Raw genomic sequence first — 15,259 nt, 5'->3', positions numbered from 1 at the left:
CTTCCCCGCTCAGCTCGCTCCGCCCCCTCCTGCCCGCGGCATGTACACACGTACGTACACTCACACACACACGTACACACACATACACACACACACACACACACATGGTCCCGCTCGGCTTACCTGCGTTGATGAAGTCCCGCCATCCCGACCTCAGCGCTGTCACTGTCCTCCATGGCCGCCGCTTGTCACATCACCTCTCGCTTCCGACCCGAGACTGACTAGCGGTGACGTCACGGGCCTCTCGCGAGACTTGCTGTGAAGGCTCCGGTCATTGAACACAGTGACAGGGGCTGTCAGCAGTGCTGGAGATCAGCGCAGGTAATGTACCTCGCTGACAGCAGCACTTGTCATCCCCTGCAGTGACCTGGGCTGACCCATTGATGTTAGCTCAGGTCACTGCATTGCTCTCCCAGCCAATGGGGAACATCCTGCTCTTCATTGACTGGGACAGTGTGGATCGTCATGGCAACCCCTTGGATTACACCAGACCTGGATTTGTTTTTCATTCTAATAAATTGGTTAAAGAGGGAATGTTTTGGGGAGTGTTTTTTCAAATAAAAATGTGTTTGTCGTCTATTTTTTTTTATTACTGACTGGGTTGGTGATGTCGGGTATCTGATAGACGCCTGACCTCACCAACCCCAGGGCTTGATGCCAGGTGACATTACACATCTGGTATTAACCCCATATATTACCCCGTTTGCCACCGCACCAGGGCGCGGGATGAGCTGGGGCGAAGCACCAGGATTGGCGCATCTAATGGATGCGCCACTTCTGGGGCGGCTGCGGCCTGCTATTTTTAGGCTGGGGAGAGTCCAATAACCATGGACCTCCCTAGTCTGAGAATATCAGGCCCCAGCTGTCTGCTTTACCTTGGCTGGTGATCCAATTTTGGGGGGACCCCTACGTGTTTTTTTTTTTAATTATTTATTTAATTTAAAATAACAGCGTGGGGTGCCCTCAGTTTTGGATTACCAGCCAAGGTGAGGTTGCCAGCTGTGGTCTGCAGGCTGCAGCCGTCTGCTTTACCCTAGCTGGCTACAAAACTAGGGGGAATCCTACGTCATTTTTTTTTTCATTTTTTTGGCTAAATACAAAGCTAAGCACCCCTTAGTGCCACATGAAAGGCACCAAAGGGTGCTCCACTTTTTCTCCATTTTTTCTCCACTTTTTCTACATTTTTTCTCCACTTTTTCTACATTTCTTTCTCCACTTTTTCTCCACTTTTTCTCCACTTTTTCTACATTTTTTTCTCCATTTTTTCTCCACTTTTTCTCCACTTTTTCTCCACTTTTTATCCATTTTTTCTCCACTTTTTCTCCACTTTTTCTCCACTTTTTCTCCACTTTTTCTACATTTTTTTCTCCATTTTTTCTCCACTTTTTCTTCATTTTTTTCTCCATTTTTTCTACACTTATTCTCCATTTTTTCTCCACTTATTCTCCACTTTTTCTCCACTTTTTTATCCATTTTTTCTCCACTTATTTTCCACTTTTTCTCTACTTTTCCTTCACTTTTTCTCCACTTTTTATCCATTTTTTCTCCATTTTTTCTCCACTTATTCTCCACTTATTCTTCACTTATTCTCCACTTTTTCTCCACTTTTTCTTCATTTTTTTCTCCATTTTTTCTCCACTTATTCTCCATTTTTTCTCCACTTATTCTCCATTTTTTCTCCACTTATTCTCCACTTTTTCTCCATTTTTTCTCCACTTATTCTCCACTTATTCTCCACTTATTCTCCACTTATTCTCCACTTTTTCTCCACTTTTTCTCCACTTTTTCTACATTTTTTCTCCACTTTTTCTCCACTTTTTCTACATTTTTTCTCCACTTTTTCTCCACTTTTTCTACATTTTTTCTCCACTTTTTCTTCATTTTTTTCTCCACTTTTTCTACATTTTTTTCTCCATTTTTTTTCCACTTATTCTCCACTTATTCTCCACTTTTTCTCCACTTTTTCTCCATTTTTTCTCCATTTTTTCTCCACTTTTTCTCCATTTTTTCTCCACTTATTCTCCACTTTTTCTCCACTTTTTCTCCACTTTTTCTACATTTTTTCTCCATTTTTTCTCCACTTTTTCTCCACTTTTTCTCCACTTTTTCTCCACTTTTTCTACATTTTTTCTCCATTTTTTCTCCACTTTTTCTCCACTTTTTCTCCACTTTTTCTCCACTTTTTCTCCACTTTTTCAACATTTTTTCTCCACTTTCTCTCCACTTTTTCTACATTTTTTCTCCACTTTTTCTCCACTTTTTCTACATTTTTTCTCCACTTTTTCTTCATTTTTTTCTCCACTTTTTCTACATTTTTTTCTCCATTTTTTCTCCACTTATTCTCCACTTATTCTCCACTTATTCTCCACTTTTTCTCCACTTTTTCTCCACTTTTTCTACATTTTTTCTCCACTTTTTCTCCACTTTTTCTACATTTTTTCTCCACTTTTTCTCCACTTTTTCTACATTTTTTCTCCACTTTTTCTTCATTTTTTTCTCCACTTTTTCTACATTTTTTTCTCCATTTTTTCTCCACTTATTCTCCACTTATTCTCCACTTTTTCTCCACTTTTTCTACATTTTTTCTCCATTTTTTCTCCACTTTTTCTCCACTTTTTATCCACTTTTTCTCCACTTTTTCTCCATTTTTTCTCCACTTTTTCTTCATTTTTTTCTCCATTTTTTCTCCACTTATTCTCCATTTTTTCTCCACTTTTCCTCCACTTTTTCTCCACTTTTTCTCCACTTTTTCTACATTTTTTCTCCACTTTTTCTCTACTTTTTCTATGGTCGGTCTACCCATTAGCTCTGCCATGCATACTGTAGCTCTACACCTACTGCACATGTTACTTTATGATTGACATCTCTTTCGTACCAGAGCTGTCTAAGCCTACTCTGACCCCATATTTGTCATTACTATATTGTCCTTGTACTGTATTATGACATTTGTATCATGTGTTTCATTTCTTGCTGTGTTGCAATTTTTTTGCTGCATCCCAATTGTACCTCTACATTGTTCGAGTTTATGTTATTGTTCTCTCACTCTTATGTGATACTGAATATTGTCATTTTTCATGATTACATGCAGATAAGTCCAATCTGACGAAGGCTCAGGCCGAAACGTCATTTGTAACTTGCTTTGGACAAAAACATATATGCTTATGAAAAAAAATGTTTTTCTTAATACGGACCAATAAAGAGTGATTTTGCATTACTATCCGTTGTGACTTACTGACTTAGTCTGGGAGATTTAGAGTGCCAAGGCTACTCACTAATTTTATCTATTATTACCTCTGAGCACCTATATACCAGTGAGCAGAGCTTCCTCTACAGTAGTTCTCCTGATTAGGCATGCCCTTACCTCATGAGCAGGGCATTGCAGCTTTGGTAGCAACCATTACGACATGGACTCTGCTGCTGTGGACCCGAGAAGAGTGAGTGCAGATTCATTGCACCCACACTCCTCACATGAAGGGTCCGCACTCCTAGAAAATGGGGGATACGTTCCCTGAGTGTCTCCCCCCCATATTCTAGACGGTCCAGAGTTGTCGTGGGACCCCTTTATTTTTTTTCTTACAATAAATTGGTGAGAGAGGAAATGTTTTGGGGACTGTTTTTTCAAATAAATTTCTTTTGTCGATTTTTTTTTTTTGTTAGTACTGACAGTTTATGATGTTGGGTATCTAATAGACGCCATGACATCACAAACTGCTGGGCTTAATCTCAGGTGACTTTACAGCTAGTATCAACCCGATTTATTACCCCGTTTGCCACTGCACCAGGGCACGGGATGAGCTGGGGTGAAGCGCCAGGATTGGCGCATCTAGTGGATGCGCCACGTCTGGGGTGCCTGCGGCCTGCTATTTTTAGGCTGTGAAGGCCCAATAACTATGGACCTTCCCACCCTGAGAATACCAGACCACAGCTGTCCGCTTTACCTTGGCTGGTGATCCAATTTGGGGGGGACCCTACTTTTATTGTGTAATTATTAATATTTATAAAATAATTATAAAAAAGAGCCAGAGGGACCTCCACATTGGATCCCCAACCACGGTAAAGCTGCCAGCTGTGGTTTTCAGGCTACAGCCGTCTGCTTTACCCTAGCTGGCTATCAAAAATGGGGGGACCCAACGTCATTTTTTTTTTTAACTATTTTTTAAATAGAAAAAATTAATGGGCTTCCCTGTATTTTGATTGCCAACCAAGGTAACAGCAGGCAGATGGGGGTGGCATCCCGTAGCTGTCTGCTTTATCTGCGCTGAGAATCAAAAATACCGCGGAGCGCTACGTCATTTTTTTAAAGATTTATTTTTACAGCACTGTGATGTCCAGCAATCAAAATACAGGGAAGCCCATTTTGTTTTTAGTTATTTAAATAAATAATTAAAAAAAATATATATGGGCTCCTGCTACATTTTTTGTATTGCTAGCTAAGGGTAATCCAAGCAGCTACTGGCTGCTAACCCCCACTGCTTGATGTTACCTTCAATGGCAATGGAAAATCCAGGGAAGCATTTTTTATTTTTTTTGCCAAAAAACTACAAAAAAATGACGTGGGCTTCGCCATATTTTTGTATGCTAGCCAGGTACAGCAGGCAGCCACGGGCTGCATCCAACCCCCAGTTGCCTATTTGTACCCGGCTGGGAACCAAAAATATAGGGAAACCCGTTTTTTTAATTATTTCACTTATTTCATGAAATAATTAAAAAACAAAATGACGTGGGCTTCGCCCCATTTTTGTGTCCAGCCGGGTACAACTAGGCAGCTGGGGATTGGAATCCGCAACACAGGCTAACCCGAGGTTTCCGGGCGCCTCTGCTGCGGATTTCAGTCCGCAGCCGTCCCAGAAAATGGCGCTCTCATAGAAGCGCCATCATCTGGCGCTGTATCCAACTCTTCCAACAGCCCTGGAGCCGGGTGGCTTGTTGGGTAATCATGAGTTAATACTGGCTTTGTTTTACTAGCCAGTATTAAGCCAGAGATTCTTAATGTCAGGCACGTTTGACCCGGCCATTAAGAATCTCCAATAAAGGGTTAAAAAAAAACACCACACAGAGAAAAAATACTTTAATAGAAATAAATACACAGACACATTAGAGACTCCATCTTTATTACCCCCGGTCAGCTCTCCACGATCCTGCTCTTCTGTCTTCTTTCTAGTGTAGTAGTAGTGACGATTGTAGTGAGGAAGGATGAGGTTCACCATCTCATCACTTGGGGCTGGGGAACCTCATCCTCACTACAATGCTCACTACAATCGTGCAGCCTTCACTCCGTGAGTTATCAGTGCTGGCTGTCAGCGGTAACAGCGGTAACGCTGACAGACGCGTTACCATAGCAATGGTGCTCTCGGAGCCGCGGTTAGCGGTGACGTCACCGCTAACTGCTGTCAGGGCCAGGCGGTCGGGCAGACCCAGGAGGTGGATCCACTGGTCCGAACTCTAAGATGGTGGTAAGGAGTCCGGTAGCTGAAGCACTATGGGCAGCAGAACAGTCCGTGCAAGTGTGTAACGGAGAAGTCCCTGGGACCACGGAGTCACAGATGGTAGTCCGGGTGACGTAGCTCAGGTTCGGAAGCCGAGATGAGGTCAGGCGGGGTCCGGAACCTTTGGAGCGAGATGACGGGTCACCGCAGGGATCCGAGATGGTACGGACTGTCAGATGGCAGACGGACAGCGTGCGGGGTTCGGGATTCAGCAGGACCGGATGCCGAGGCAGGATCAGCTCTAGAAGAGAGATACGTGAGTATGGCAAGGAGACACAAGGAGACCTGACTCCTAGCTTGGAAAACACGAAGATCAGGCCCCGCCCCCTTGGACAATAAACCCTTATATACCCTGTACCTGTTTAGCTTCATTTCCTGTTAATGGACGCTGGCCCTTTAAGAAAGGGTCAGTGACCGCGCGCGTGCCCTAATGCGCATGCGCGCCGCCCGGGTGCCAGAAGCCAGGGAAGGAAGCTGAGGGGAGGACGCAGGGGAGCCGGCCAGGGCCTGGGAAGCCGTCAGACGTCGGGATCGGAGGCCAGGGAACCTGGGAAGGACGGGCACCGGAGGCTGGGGAGCGGGGAGCGTGGCAGGTGAGTCGGGGAGCGGGGCTAAGGACCCGGGGAGCGGAGCAGAGGACCCGTGGAGGGGAGCCGAGGACCCGGGGAGCGTGACAGTACCCCCCCCCCACGCCCCCCTCCCCGCAACCGGGACATGAAGGCACGGATCAGAGGAGTGCCCACGTTCTCCCTGGGCTCCCAGGACCTATCCTCAGGACCATACCCCTCCCAGTCCACCAGGAAGAACTGTCGGCCTCGAACAGTCTTCATGGCCACAATATCCCTTACCGCATAGATGTCGTCCTCGGCAATAGGAGGAGGAGCCGGACTGGCAGCAGAGGAGAAGGGACCAAGGAAAACCGGCTTGAGCAGAGAGACGTGGAAGGAGTTGGGAATCCGCATCGTGGCCGGAAGCCTCAGTTTGTAGGAGACCTCATTGATCTTGCTGAGGACCTTAAATGGCCCGATGTAGCGAGGACCCAGCTTGTAGGAAGGTATCTTCAATCGGATGTACTGGGAAGCAAGCCAGACCAGGTCACCAGGAGAGAAACACGGAGGGTCCAGGCGCCTCTTGTCGACGTGTTTCTTCATCCGCTGGGAAGCGCGCCCAAGGGACGCCTTGACAGAGTCCCAAATGGTAGCGAAGTCACGGGCTACAGTATCAGCAGCAGGGACATCCGAAGAAGGGGATATAGGCAACGGGACGGAGGGCTGAAGTCCGTAAATGACATGGAAGGGAGACTTGGAGGACGACTCACTGATGTGGTGGTTATGGGAGAATTCAGCCCAAGGCAGAAGCGTGGACCAGTCGTCGTGATGGGCGTTGACATAGTGACGTAAGAAGGAGGTCAAGATCTGATTGACCCTCTCCACTTGGCCATTAGACTGAGGATGGTAAGCAGAAGAAAAGTCCAGAGTCACTCCCAGATGTTTGCAGAGCGCCCTCCAGAAGCGGGAGGTGAACTGAGTTCCCCTGTCGGACACGATGTGGGATGGAAAGCCATGCAAGCGGAAGATGTGTTGTATATAGGATTCCGCGAGTTCCTGAGCAGAGGGCAGTCCGGCCATAGGGACGAAGTGAGCCATTTTGGAGAACCGATCCACCACGACCCATATGACTGTGTGCCCGGAGGATAATGGCAAGTCCGTAATAAAGTCCATCGCTATGTGTTGCCATGGAACTGAGGGTATAGGCAGAGGCAGAAGACGGCCATATGGCAGGTGCTTGGGCGTCTTGTTCCTGGCACAAGAGGAGCAGGCAGAGACAAAAGCAGCGACGTCCGTGCGAAGGGATGGCCACCAGTAATGGCGTACAATCGCACCCCATGTTCTCTTCTGACCTGCATGACCGGCTGTTTTTGAGGCATGACCCCAGTGTAAGACTGTTTGCCTGTCGATCTCGGAGACATAGGTCTTCCCGGGCGGTATCTGGGCCAGGGTGACAGGAGCTACCGGAATAATCTTGCTAGGAGAGATGATAGGTTGGGTACTCTCTTCCTCCTGCTCCTTGGGCATGAGAGACCTAGACAGGGCATCAGCGCGTACATTCTTGTCCGCGGGTCGGAAATGGAGCTGGAAATCAAACCTGGCAAAGAATAAGGACCACCTGGCTTGCCGTGGGTTCAGTCGCTGAGCGGACCGAAGGTATTCCAGGTTCTTGTGGTCCGTGTAGATAATCACGGGGTACACTGCTCCTTCCAGGAGGTAGCGCCACTCCTCCAGAGCCAGTTTGACCGCCAATAGTTCTCGGTCACCGATGGTGTAATTACGTTCAGGCGCTGAGAAGCTCTTGGAGAAGAAACCGCAAGTCACCATCTTCCCGGAGGAGGACTTCTGCATGAGCACTGCTCCGGCTCCTGAGGAGGAGGCATCCACCTCCAAGGTGAACTGGCGGTTTAACTCCGGTCGGTGGAGTACAGGAGAGGAGGCAAATGCTCGCTTCAGAGAGCAAAACGCGGCGTCGGCCGCAGGTGACCAGTCCTTTGGATTAGCCTCCTTCTTGGTCAAGGCGGAGAGAGGAGCAGTCAGGGCAGAGAAGTGAGGGACAAACTGGCGGTAGTAGTTGGCGAATCCCAGGAACCGTTGGATTGCCTTCAGTCCAGAAGGGGGAGGCCAGTTGAGAATGGAGGAGACCTTCTGTGGATCCATCTGCAGCCCTGTACCCGAGATGATGTATCCCAGGAAAGGGAGAGAAGACTGCTCAAAGACACACTTCTCATATTTGGCGTAGAGACGATTCTCTCTCAGTCTCTGTAGAACCAGCCGTACGTTCTCTCTGTGGGTCTGGAGGTCCGGAGAGAAGACAAGGATGTCATCCAGATAAACTACTACACAGATGTAGAGGAGGTCCCGGAAAATGTCGTTCACCAATTCTTGGAATACGGCAGGAGCGTTACACAGACCGAAGGGCATTACGCAGTATTCATAGTGCCCATCGCGAGTATTAAACGCGGTCTTCCATTCGTCCCCAGAGCGGATACGAACTAGGTTGTAGGCACCCCGAAGATCCAGTTTGGTGAACACACGGGCTCCTCTGAGCCGGTCGAACAATTCGGGGATGAGCGGCAGGGGGTACTTGTTTTTTATGGTGATCTGATTCAAACCCCGGTAGTCAATGCATGGGCGTAGGTCACCCTCTTTCTTCTTAACGAAGAAGAAGCCTGCTCCCGCAGGAGAGGAGGATCTCCGGATGAATCCCTTTGCCAGGCTTTCTGTGATGTAGGTAGACATGGCCCTGGTTTCGGCTGGAGACAACGGATATATCCGTCCTCGAGGTGGTGTTGTTCCTGGGAGCAGGTCGATGGCGCAATCGTAGGGACGGTGTGGCGGAAGTACCTCAGACTCCTTTTTGTCAAAAACGTCTGCGAAGGACCAATAGGCCGAGGGCAGTTCCGGTAGGTTCTCTGGAACCGGAGGTCGTCGGATGGGTTGTATAGACTTCAGACACCTCTCATGACAGGCGGAGCCCCATCGGGTGATTTCGCCAGTACCCCAGCTGACTGATGGTTCGTGTGTCCGCAACCAGGGAAGTCCCAGCAGGATTTGATGGGACATGTGTGGAAGGACGTAGAGAGCGATGTTCTCGGTGTGCAGGGCACCGATACGCAGTTCGACCGGCCTGGTGACCCAGGAGATGGTATCAGCGAGGGGTCTCCCATCCACAGAGGCAATCACTAGGGGCTTATCGAGTAGAGTAACAGGCAACTGGTACTTGTCCACCGTGGCCTGCTGGATGAAATTGCCTGCTGCTCCAGAGTCGAGGTATGCCTCAGCCGTGAAGCGCGTCTCTCCCGCTGACACTTGCACGGTCCACATAACCGGGTCTGAGAGAGTCCCAGCACCTAGGGTGGCCTCTCCTACCAACCCTAGGCTTTGGAGTTTCCCGGCCTCTCTGGACAGGAGCGTAGCAGGTGTGTGCCCTCTCCGCAGTAAAAGCAGAGACCCTTGGCGAGCCGCTCTGCTCGACGTTGTTCAGACCGCCGTACTCGGTCAATCTGCATGGGCTCGTGGACGGGAATCCCCGCTGTTGATGACTGAGGTACGGAGGACTTCCGTGGAGGAGAGGAATGCCGTACCGGACGTCTCTCACGAGATAGCTCTTTGGAGCGTTCCTGAAAACGAATGTCCACTCGAGTTGCTAGGGCAATCAGGGCATCTAGGGTGGAGGGCACGTCACGACCCGCCAACTCGTCTTTGATGCGACTCGAGAGTCCTTCCCAGAAGGCGGCTGTTAGGGCCTCATTATTCCACCCGAGTTCTGAAGCCAAAGTGCGGAAACGGATGGCATATTGGCCTACCGTCAGTGTTCCTTGACGCAGGCGGAGAAGGGATGAAGCAGACGCAGAGGCGCGTCCCGGCTCGTCGAAGGTGCTGCGAAAGGCCTGCAGGAACTCTTGAAGGTCCTTGGTCATGGGGTCCTCCTTCTCCCACAAGGGATTCATCCACGCCAGTGCCTCGCCCTCTAGGTGAGACATGATGAAGGCGACCTTGGCTTGGTCGGAGGCAAACAAATGTGGCAGCTGCGTGAAATGAAGGGAGCATTGATTTATGAAGCCCCTGCAGGTCTTGGGATCTCCGGCATAACGAGGTGGTGAAGCCAAATGGAGTCGGGAAGCATCCGAAGAGGCTGCCACGGGTGCGGGAGCCGTGGATTGACTAGTGGAGGCCCGGAATGTTGAAGGCGTAACTGCTGCTTGTAACGTGTACAGGCGGGTGTCCACGGAAGTCATAAAGTCCAACATGCGGGTCTGGACTTCACGCTGGCGTTGGAGTTCCTCTTGCAAGGCCGCTAGTGCTGCAGCGGGATCCATGGCCTGATCTTACTGTCAGGGCCAGGTGGTCGGGCAGACCCAGGAGGTGGATCCACTGGTCCGAACTCTAAGATGGTGGTAAGGAGTCCGGTAGCTGAAGCACTATGGGCAGCAGAACAGTCCGTGCAAGTGTGTAACGGAGAAGTCCCTGGGACCACGGAGTCACAGATGGTAGTCCGGGTGACGTAGCTCAGGTTCGGAAGCCGAGATGAGGTCAGGCGGGGTCCGGAACCTTTGGAGCGAGATGACGGGTCACCGCAGGGATCCGAGATGGTACGGACTGTCAGATGGCAGACGGACAGCGTGCGGGGTTCGGGATTCAGCAGGACCGGATGCCGAGGCAGGATTAGCTCTAGAAGAGATATACGTGAGTATGGCAAGGAGACACAAGGAGACCTGACTCCTAGCTTGGAAAACACAAAGATCAGGCCCCGCCCCCTTGGACAATAAACCCTTATATACCCTGTACCTGTTTAGCTTCATTTCCTGTTAATGGACGCTGGCCCTTTAAGAAAGGGTCAGTGACCGCGCGCGCGCCCTAATGCGCATGCGCGCCGCCCGGGTGCCAGAAGCCAGGGAAGGAAGCTGAGGGGAGGACGCAGGGGAGCCGGCCAGGGCCTGGGAAGCCGTCAGACGTCGGGATCGGAGGCCAGGGAGCCTGGGAAGGACGGGCACCGGAGGCTGGGGAGCGGGGAGCGTGGCAGGTGAGTCGGGGAGCGGGGCTGAGGACCCGGGGAGCGGAGCAGAGGACCCGGGGAGGGGAGCCGAGGACCCGGGGAGCGTGACAACTGCGTTGCTATGGCAACGGTGATCTCCGTTAATGACCGGCTGTGTCAGCCGGTCCCTAAAGGAACGGGGAGTCGACCGTGTGCTAGAGCATGTCGCCGGTACACGGCGATACACATATGTGCACCGTGTACCGTAGAGATGCTCTCGCAGGTCCTACATGATGTGTCATAGTCATGTGACCAGTCTGTAGCCAATGAGATAATAGCCACGTGACTGGTCACATGGCTATTTTGACGTCACGATAGGTCCTGCATCTCTGCTGGCAGTGCTGGTCACGGGGAGGATTCAGCGATCATCGGATGGAATAGCGGCAGGAGACAGAGTGCAGAAGGGATCGCGGGGACCGGTAAGTGTTATGGCAATGTTTATTAACTGTTTGTGTACATTTATCATGCATTTTTATATGTTTGTGATTGCCTCCCTTTATAGCCTATTGGTTCGAGTTCGGTTCGTCGAACGTTCGACGAACCGAACTCGAACGGGACCCCCGTTCGACGAACCGACCTCGAGCCGAACCGGGACCAGTTCGCTCATCTCTACTGCTGACTGACGTGTATTATTCACTAGACTTGTGCGTTATATAATAGTTTGTGCAAAACGTGCACCTGTACGCTGCCACCGACAGACACACGCGTGCTGTTTTTAAATGCAAGCACGGACGCAATAAGAACCTAACAGGTTTTTAGGAGCGACAATTACTGAGAAGTCTGACACTATCAGCCACTGCTGACTGACGTGTATTATTCACTAGACTTGTGCGTTATATAATAGTTTGTGCAAAACGTGCACCTGTACGCTTCCACCGACAGACACACACGTGCTGTTTTTAAATGCAAGCACGGACGCAATAAGAACCTAACAGGTTTTTAGGAGCGACAATTACTGAGAAGTCTGACACTATCTGGACACTTTTAGACTGTGTACACCAGCCCCAGATATGATGAAGGCTGGTATACGGTCACCACTAGGAATGGCTATATACCCTGCCTGCCTGCCTGTATACTGCTACAATAGTCCTGACAAGGACTCTTCTGGTCACTAGCCTGTATTCCGACCTGGCTATACCCTGCCTGTATATAGCAACAATAGTCCTGAGAAGGACTCTGCTACTGTACTCCGACCTGGCTATACCCTGCCTGCCTGTATACAACTAGAATAGTCCTGAGAAGGACTTCTGGTCACACTGTTTGCAGCCCTGCTCCGGAACTAACTATAAAGGGCCGCAAACCTTTCCCTGAAGCAGCGACACTCTCCCTGCACTGACTGTCTGGATAGCTGTGAGCAGAGCACAGCGCGCCGGCCGGTATAAAGGCTCGGTCACGCTGTGCAGGCCGGCCAATCACTGCAATTCCACAACTAACAGGGTTGTGGCATTGCAGTGGTCTGCCAGCCAATCCCTGCATGAGGGCTGGCTCTCAAAAGAGCGCCAACATGCAGGGATGAAGACCACGAGTACAGCACGAGTATCGCGAGATTACTCGGTCCCCGCTGAGCAGCCCGAGTACAGTGATACTCGTGCGAGTACCGAGTAGTAACAAGCATGCTCGCTCATCACTAGTGATGACCACTCCACTATGAAACCTGTGAAATCCTGCAAAGTAATGGCATTTAGAGACGAGTTTTGACAGCCAGGGGAAAAAAAAATAATTTGTAGTTCTGTTTGTGATGGAAGCCAAAACATCCCGTCATACGGCAACAAAGCCGAGAACTTCATATATTGTAGTTGAATAGCGTATTATTTCAACACTAAGAACATATTGGTTTCACTGGGGATTGAACCCAGGACCTTCTGCGTGTTAAGCAGACGTAATGACCACTACACTATGAAACCTGACGAAAAGTTCCTGTGTATTGGCTAGCAGAGCAGAATTTTGACTGACGGGGCCTTTTTATTGCTGAAGGAAAGTATTTTTGGTTAATGAAACATTTACAATTATTATTACATATTTTACCAGTTTTATTCCTACAAAGGGATTTTGCTTAAATTGAAGTTTATATTGAATGTGTTACTTTTTTCTCCATAGTTTGGTCTTTTGCTTTTGTATTTATGGGAACTATATATTTTGAAACAAATAGGATTTTTATAATATGGGATTATGTTTTCTGCTAAAATGGTCAATAAAAAAGAAACCCAAAATCGTAGTTCTCTTTGTGATGGAAGCCAAAATGTATTGTCATTTGGCAACGAAACCAAGAATTTCACATATTACAAGTCGATAGGAAATTACTTCAACACCAAAAACATATTGGTTTCACTGGGGATTGAACCCAGGACCTTCTGCGTGTGAGGCAGACGTGATGACCACTACACTATGAAACCTTTGAAATCCTGCAAAGTAATGGCAATTAGAGACGAGTTTTGACCGCCAGGGGAAAAAAACCAAATTCGTAGCTCTGTTGGTGATGGAAGCTAAAACATCCCGTTATTCGGCAACAAAGCCAAGAACTTTATATACTGCAGGTTGATAGGGGATTATTTCAACACCAAGAACACATGGGTTTTGCTGGGGATTGAACCCATGACCTTCTGCGTGTAACGCAGACGTGATTTCCACTACACTATGAAACCTTTGAAAGCCTGCAAAGTAATGGCAATTAGAGACGAGTTTTGACCGCCAGGGAAAAAAAAAACAAATTCGTAGCTCTGTTGGGGATGGAAGCCAAAACATCCCATCATTCGGCAACAAAGCCAAAAACAAAATATATTGTAGTTTAATTGAGTATTATTTCAACACCAAGAACAGATTGGTTTTACTGGGGACTGAAAGCAGGACCTTCTGCGTGTTAAGCAGACGTGATGACCACTACTCTATGAAACCTGATGGAAAGGTACTGTGTATTGGCTAGCAGAGCAGAATTGTGACTGACGGGGCCTTTTTATTGCTGAAGGAAAGTATTTTTGGTTAATGAAACATTTACAATTTTTATTACATATTTTACCAGTTTTATTCCTACAAAGGGATTTTGCTTAAAAGGAAGTTTACATTGAATGTGTTACTTTTTTCCACATAGTTTAGTTGTTTGCTTTTGTATTTAAAGGAACTATATATTTTGAAACAAACAGGATTTTTATAATATGGGATTATGTTTTCTGCTAAAATGGTCAATAAAAAAGAAACCCAAAATCGTAGTTCTCTTGGTGAGGGAAGCCAAAATAAATTATCAGTTGGCAACACAACCAAGAATTTCATATACTACAGGTTGATAGCAAATTACTTCAACAGCGAAAACAGCTTGTTTTTACTGGGGATTGAACCCAGGACCTTCTGCGTGTGAAGTAGACGTGATGACCACTCCACTATGAAACCTGTGAAATCCTGCAAAGTAATGGCATTTAGAGACGAGTTTTGACCGCAAGGGGAAAAAAAAATAATAATTTGTAGTTCTGTTTGTGATGGAAGCCAAAACATACCATCATTCGGCAGCAATGCCGAGAACTTCATATATTGTAGTTGGATAGCAAATTATTTCAACACTAAGAACAGATTGGTTTCACTGGGGATTGAACCCAGGACCTTCTGCGTGATAAGCAGACGTGATGACCAATACATTATGAAACCTGACGAAAAGTTACTGTGTATTGACTAGCAGAGCAGAATTGTGACTGACGGGGCCTTTTTATTGCTGAAGGAAAGTATTGTTGGTTAATGAAACATTTACAATTATTATTACAAATTTTACCAGTTTTATTCCTACAAAGGGATTTTGCTTAAATTGAAGTGTACATTAAATGTGTTACTTTTTTCAACATAGTTTAGTTGTTTGCTTTTGTATTTAAAGGAACTATATATTTTGAAACAAATAGGATTTTTATAATATGGGATTATGTTTTCTGCTAAAATGGTCAATAAAAAAGAAACCCAAAATCGTAGTTCTCTTTGTGATGGAAGCAAAAATGTATTGTCATTTGGCAACGAAACGAAGAATTTCACATATTACAGGTCGATAGGAAATTACTTCAACACCAAAAACAGATTGGTTTCACTAGGGATTGAACCCAGGACCTTCTGCGTGTGAAGCAGACGTGATGACCACTACACTATGAAACCTTTGAAATCCTGCAAAGTAATGGCAATTAGAGACGAGTTTTGACCGCCAGGGGAAAAAAAACAAA

General features: G+C 47.7%; 2 non-coding genes across 2 annotated transcripts; both read right to left on the bottom strand.

Annotated features, from left to right (window-relative positions):
* Positions 1–13,392: 13,392 nt before the first annotated feature.
* Positions 13,393–13,465, bottom strand: TRNAV-CAC (transfer RNA valine (anticodon CAC)). Its single transcript has one exon. It is a non-coding gene; the product is annotated as a tRNA-Val (tRNA).
* Positions 13,466–14,632: 1,167 nt separating this feature from the next.
* Positions 14,633–14,705, bottom strand: TRNAD-AUC (transfer RNA aspartic acid (anticodon AUC)). The gene has a single exon. It is a non-coding gene; the product is annotated as a tRNA-Asp (tRNA).
* Between the last annotated feature and the right edge of the window lie 554 nt (positions 14,706–15,259).

This window comes from Anomaloglossus baeobatrachus, chromosome 2 (assembly GCF_048569485.1).
Source record: "Anomaloglossus baeobatrachus isolate aAnoBae1 chromosome 2, aAnoBae1.hap1, whole genome shotgun sequence".
NCBI classification, from domain to species: Eukaryota; Metazoa; Chordata; class Amphibia; order Anura; family Aromobatidae; genus Anomaloglossus; species Anomaloglossus baeobatrachus.
The sequence above is the reverse complement of the archived record's forward strand: the minus strand, read 5'-3'. Positions and strand labels throughout refer to the sequence as shown.